Source organism: Petromyzon marinus, chromosome 23, assembly GCF_048934315.1.
Source record: "Petromyzon marinus isolate PM22_M1 ecotype Great Lakes invasive population chromosome 23, UKy_Petmar_22M1.pri1.0, whole genome shotgun sequence".
NCBI lineage: Eukaryota > Metazoa > Chordata > Hyperoartia > Petromyzontiformes > Petromyzontidae > Petromyzon > Petromyzon marinus.
In genome coordinates this window covers 12,800,001-12,805,000 of record NC_133689.1, presented here as the reverse complement: position 1 = coordinate 12,805,000, position 5,000 = coordinate 12,800,001, and the positions used below count along the sequence as shown (strand labels likewise).

General features: G+C 45.8%; 10 non-coding genes and 2 pseudogenes across 10 annotated transcripts; all 12 read left to right on the top strand.

Moving 5' to 3' along the window:
- LOC142928510 (5S ribosomal RNA) overlaps positions 1–87 on the top strand; it is a 118-nt pseudogene extending 31 nt beyond the window's left edge.
- Positions 88–339: 252 nt separating this feature from the next.
- Positions 340–458, top strand: LOC142927538 (5S ribosomal RNA). The gene has a single exon (XR_012944462.1). It is a non-coding gene; the product is annotated as a 5S ribosomal RNA (ribosomal RNA).
- A 431-nt stretch (positions 459–889) lies between these two features.
- On the top strand, positions 890–1,008 carry LOC142927877 (5S ribosomal RNA). The gene has a single exon (XR_012944802.1). It is a non-coding gene; the product is annotated as a 5S ribosomal RNA (ribosomal RNA).
- A 431-nt stretch (positions 1,009–1,439) lies between these two features.
- On the top strand, positions 1,440–1,558 carry LOC142927891 (5S ribosomal RNA). Its single transcript, XR_012944816.1, has one exon. It is a non-coding gene; the product is annotated as a 5S ribosomal RNA (ribosomal RNA).
- A 252-nt stretch (positions 1,559–1,810) lies between these two features.
- On the top strand, positions 1,811–1,929 carry LOC142928137 (5S ribosomal RNA; annotated as a pseudogene).
- Positions 1,930–2,181: 252 nt separating this feature from the next.
- On the top strand, positions 2,182–2,300 carry LOC142925794 (5S ribosomal RNA). The gene has a single exon (XR_012942717.1). It is a non-coding gene; the product is annotated as a 5S ribosomal RNA (ribosomal RNA).
- Positions 2,301–2,727: 427 nt separating this feature from the next.
- Positions 2,728–2,846, top strand: LOC142927825 (5S ribosomal RNA). Its single transcript, XR_012944749.1, has one exon. It is a non-coding gene; the product is annotated as a 5S ribosomal RNA (ribosomal RNA).
- A 252-nt stretch (positions 2,847–3,098) lies between these two features.
- LOC142926591 (5S ribosomal RNA) lies at positions 3,099–3,217 on the top strand. The gene has a single exon (XR_012943515.1). It is a non-coding gene; the product is annotated as a 5S ribosomal RNA (ribosomal RNA).
- Positions 3,218–3,469: 252 nt separating this feature from the next.
- Positions 3,470–3,588, top strand: LOC142926007 (5S ribosomal RNA). The gene has a single exon (XR_012942931.1). It is a non-coding gene; the product is annotated as a 5S ribosomal RNA (ribosomal RNA).
- A 427-nt stretch (positions 3,589–4,015) lies between these two features.
- LOC142927166 (5S ribosomal RNA) lies at positions 4,016–4,134 on the top strand. Its single transcript, XR_012944091.1, has one exon. It is a non-coding gene; the product is annotated as a 5S ribosomal RNA (ribosomal RNA).
- Positions 4,135–4,385: 251 nt separating this feature from the next.
- LOC142927907 (5S ribosomal RNA) lies at positions 4,386–4,504 on the top strand. The gene has a single exon (XR_012944832.1). It is a non-coding gene; the product is annotated as a 5S ribosomal RNA (ribosomal RNA).
- Positions 4,505–4,757: 253 nt separating this feature from the next.
- LOC142927460 (5S ribosomal RNA) lies at positions 4,758–4,876 on the top strand. Its single transcript, XR_012944384.1, has one exon. It is a non-coding gene; the product is annotated as a 5S ribosomal RNA (ribosomal RNA).
- The last annotated feature ends 124 nt before the right edge of the window (positions 4,877–5,000 follow it).

The following is a 5,000-nucleotide window of genomic DNA, read 5'->3' as shown; positions in this document are numbered from 1 at the left end:
ATCTCGTCTGATGTCGGAAGCTAAGCAGATCGAGCCTGGTTAGTACTTGGATGGGAGACTGCCTGGGAATACCAGGTGTTGTAGGCTTTTGCATTGTTGTATCTGGATGGGTCGCTTTTTACACTTCGACTCATCCAGTGAGTGCACCTGCCAATTTCACGTCGATATGGTGTACTGCATTGGGATCAATATTTTTTGTAAAATACTGCTTGATGCCACTCTTTCGGGGCTAAACCAGGAGCTCAGAATAAACGTTTTCACGAGCAATGACCTCCAGGAGTATAGTTGAATGTTGATTGTTTTATACATATGAGTGTTCGACAGGTCTCTGAAAGCACTGCCTACGACCATATCACCCTGAATGCGCCCGATCTCGTCTGATCTCGGAAGCTAAGCATGGTCGAGCCTTGTCAGTACTTGGATGGGAGACTGCCTGGGCATACAAGGTGTTGTAGGCTTTTGCATTGTTGTATCTGGATGGGTCGCTTTTTACACTTCGACTCATCCAGTTAGTGCACCTGCCAATTTCACGTCGATTTGGTGTACTGCATTGGGATCAATATTTTTTGTAAAATACTGTTTGATGCCACTTTTTCGGGGCTCAACCAGGAGCTCAGAAACAGGTCCCTGCAGAGTGGGCTGGTAGGACAAGTCTCTGCGCTGTCTATTACTGATTTTAGACACCCAACAGCACGAGATTTCACTTCGTTAAAGTATTGAAAGGGGACGGACGGACGGACGGACACATTAATCTATTGCAGGCTGGTACACTCAGTTTACAACGTCGTTTCTACCAGTATAAAGGTTTTTTGAGCGATGACCTCCAGAAGTATAGTTGAATGTTGATTGTTTAATACATCTGAATGTGCGACAGGTCTTTCCAAGCATGGTCTACGATCATCTCACCCTGAATGCGCCCGATCTCGTCTGATCTCGCAAGCTAAGCATGGTCGAGCCTGGTTAGTACTTGGATGGGAGACTGCCTGGGAATACCAGGTGTTGTAGGCTTTTGCATTGTTGTATCTGGATGGGTCGCTTTTTACACTTCGACTCATCCAGTGAGTGCACCTGCCAATTTCACGTCGATATGGTGTACTGCATTGGGATCAATATTTTTTGTAATATAATGTTTGATGCCACTCTTTCGGGGCTCAACCAGGAGCTCTGAAACAGGTCCCTGCAGAGTGGGCTGGTAGGACAAGTCTCTGCGCTGTCTATTACTGATTTTATACACCCAACAGCACGAGATTTCACTTCGTTAAAGTATTGAAAGGGGACTGACGGACGGACGGACACATTAATCTATTGCAGGCTGGTACACTCAGTTTACAACTTCGTTTCTACCAGTATAAAGGTTTTTTGAGCGATGACCTCCAGAAGTATAGTTGAATGTTGATTGTTTAATACATCTGAATGTGCGACAGGTCTTTCCAAGCATGGCCTACGACCATCTCACCCTGAATTCGCCCGATCTCGTCTGATGTCGGAAGCTAAGCAGAGTCGAGCCTGGTTAGTACTTGGATGGGAGACTGCCTGGGAATACCAGGTGTTGTAGGCTTTTGCATTGTTGTATCTGGATGGGTCGCTTTTTACACTTCGACTCATCCAGTGAGTGCACCTGCCAATTTCACGTCGATATGGTGTACTGCATTGGGATCAATATTTTTTGTAAAATACTGCTTGATGCCACTCTTTCGGGGCTAAACCAGGAGCTCAGAATAAACGTTTTCACGAGCAATGACCTCCAGGAGTATAGTTGAATGTTGATTGTTTTATACATATGAGTGTTCGACAGGTCTCTGCAAGCACTGCCTACGACCATATCACCCTGAATGCGCCCGATCTCGTCTGATCTCGGAAGCTAAGCATGGTCGAGCCTTGTCAGTACTTGGATGGGAGACTGCCTGGGCATGCCAGGTGTTGTAGGCTTTTGCATTGTTGTATCTGGATGGGTCGCTTTTTACACTTCGACTCATCCAGTTAGTGCACCTGCCAATTTCACGTCGATTTGGTGTACTGCATTGGGATCAATATTTTTTGTAAAATACTGTTTGATGCCAGTCTTTCGGGGCTAAACCAGGAGCTCAGAATAAACGTTTTCACGAGCGATGACCTCCAGGAGTATAGTTGAATGTTGATTGTTTTATACATATGAGTGTTCGACAGGTCTCTGCAAGCGCGGCCTACGACCATATCACCCTGAATGCGCCCGATCTCGTTTGATCTCGGAAGCTAAGCATGGTCGAGCCTGGTTAGTACTTGGATGGGAGACTGCCTGGGAATACCAGGTGTTGTAGGCTTTTGCATTGTTATATCTGGATGGGTCGCTTTTTACACTTCGACTCATCCAGTGAGTGCACCTGCCAATTTCACGTCGATATGGTGTACTGCATTGGGATCAATATTTTTTTTAATATAATGTTTGATGCCACTCTTTCGGGGCTCAACCAGGAGCTCAGAAACAGGTCCCTGCAGAGTGGGCTGGTAGGACAAGTCTCTGCGCTGTCTATTACTGATTTTAGACACCCAACAGCACGAGATTTCACTTCGTTAAAGTATTGAAAGGGGACGGACGGACGGACACATTAATCTATTGCAGGCTGGTACACTCAGTTTACAACGTCGTTTCTACCAGTATAAAGGTTTTTTGAGCGATGACCTCCAGAAGTATAGTTGAATGTTGATTGTTTAATACATCTGAATGTGCGACAGGTCTTTCCAAGCATGGTCTACGATCATCTCACCCTGAATGCGCCCGATCTCGTCTGATCTCGGAAGCTAAGCAGAGTCGAGCCTGGTTAGTACTTGGATGGGAGACTGCCTGGGAATACCATGTGTTGTAGGCTTTTGCATTGTTGTATCTGGATGGGTCGCTTTTTGCACTTCGACTCATCCAGTTAGTGCACCTGCCAATTTCACGTCGATATGGTGTACTGCATTGGGATCAATATTTTTTGTAAAATATTGTTTGATGCCACTCTTTCTGGGCTTAACCAGGAGCTCAGAATAAACGTTTTCACGAGCGATGACCTCCAGGAGTATAGTTGAATGTTGATTGTTTTATACATATGAGTGTTCGACAGGTCTCTGCAAGCACGGCCTACGACCATATCACCCTGAATGCGCCCGATCTCGTCTGATCTCGGAAGCTAAGCATGGTCGAGCCTGGTTAGTACTTGGATGGGAGACTGCCTGGGAATACCAGGTGTTGTAGGCTTTTGCATTGTTGTATCTGGATGGGTCGCTTTTTACACTTCGACTCATCCAGTGAGTGCACCTGCCAATTTCACGTCGATATGGTGTACTGCATTGGGATCAATATTTTTTGTAATATAATGTTTGATGCCACTCTTTCGGTGCTCAACCAGGAGCTCAGAATAAACGTTTTCACGAGCGATGACCTCCTGGAGTATAGTTGAATGTTGATTGTTTTATACATATGAGTGTTCGACAGGTCTTTGCAAGCACGGCCTACGACCATATCACCCTGAATGCGCCCGATCTCGTCTGATCTCGGAAGCTAAGCATGGTCGAGCCTGGTTAGTACTTGCATGGGAGACTGCCTGGGAATACCAGGTGTTGTAGGCTTTTGCATTGTTGTATCTGGATGGGTCGCTTTTTACACTTCGACTCATCCAGTGAGTGCACCTGCCAATTTCACGTCGATATGGTGTACTGCATTGGGATCAATATTTTTTGTAATATAATGTTTGATGCCACTCTTTCGGGGCTCAACCAGGAGCTCAGAAACAGGTCCCTGCAGAGTGGGCTGGTAGGACAAGTCTCTGCGCTGTCTATTACTGATTTTATACACCCAACAGCACGAGATTTCACTTCGTTAAAGTATTAAAAGGGGACGGACGGACGGACACATTAATCTATTGCAGGCTGCTACACTCAGTTTACAACTTCGTTTCAACCAGTATAAAGGTTTTTTGAGCGATGACCTCCAGAAGTATAGTTGAATGTTGATTGTTTAATACATCTGAATGTGCGACAGGTCTTTCCAAGCATGGCCTACGACCATCTCACCCTGAATGCGCCCGATCTCGCCTGATCTCGGAAGCTAAGCATGGTCGAGCCTGGTTAGTACTTGGATGGGAGACTGCCTGGGAATACCAGGTGTTGTAGGCTTTGCATTGTTGTATCTGGATGGGTCGCTTTTTACACTTCGACTCATGCAGTGAGTGCACCTGTCAATTTCACGTCGATATGGTGTACTGCATTGGGATGAATATTTTCTTGTAAAATAATGGTTGATGCCACTCTTTCGGGGCTCAACCAGGAGCTCAGAATAAAGGTTTTATGAGCGATGACTTCGAGAAGTATAGTTGAATGTTGATTGTTTTATACATCCGAATGTGCTACAGGTCTTCCCAAGCTTGGCCTACGACCATATCACCCAGAATGCGCACGATCTCGTCTGATCTCGGAAGCTAAGCAGGGTCGAGCTTGGATAGTTCTTGGATGGGAGACTGCCTGGGAATACCAGGTGTTGTAGGCTTTTGCATTTTTGGATCTGGATGGGTCGCTTTTTACACTTCCACTCATCCAGTAAGTGCACCTGCCAATTTCACGTCGATATGGTGTACTGCATTGGGATCAATATTTTCTCGTAAAATACTGGTTGATGCCACTCTCTCGGGGCTAAACCAGGAGCCAGGAATAAACGTTTTCACGAGCGATGACCTCCAGGAGTATAGTTGAATGTTGATTGTTTTATACACATGAGTGTTCGACAGGTCTCTGCAAGTACGGCCTACGACCATATCACCCTGAATGAGCCCGATCTCGTCTGATCTCGGAAGCTAAGCATGGTCGAGCCTGATTAGTACTTGGATGGGAGACTGCCTGGGAATACCAGGTGTTGTAAGCTTTTGCATTGTTGTATCTGGATGGGTCGCTTTTTACACTTCGACTCATCCAGTGAGTGCACCTGCCAATTTCACGTCGATATGGTGTACTGCATTGGGATCAATATTTTCTTGTAAAATACTGTT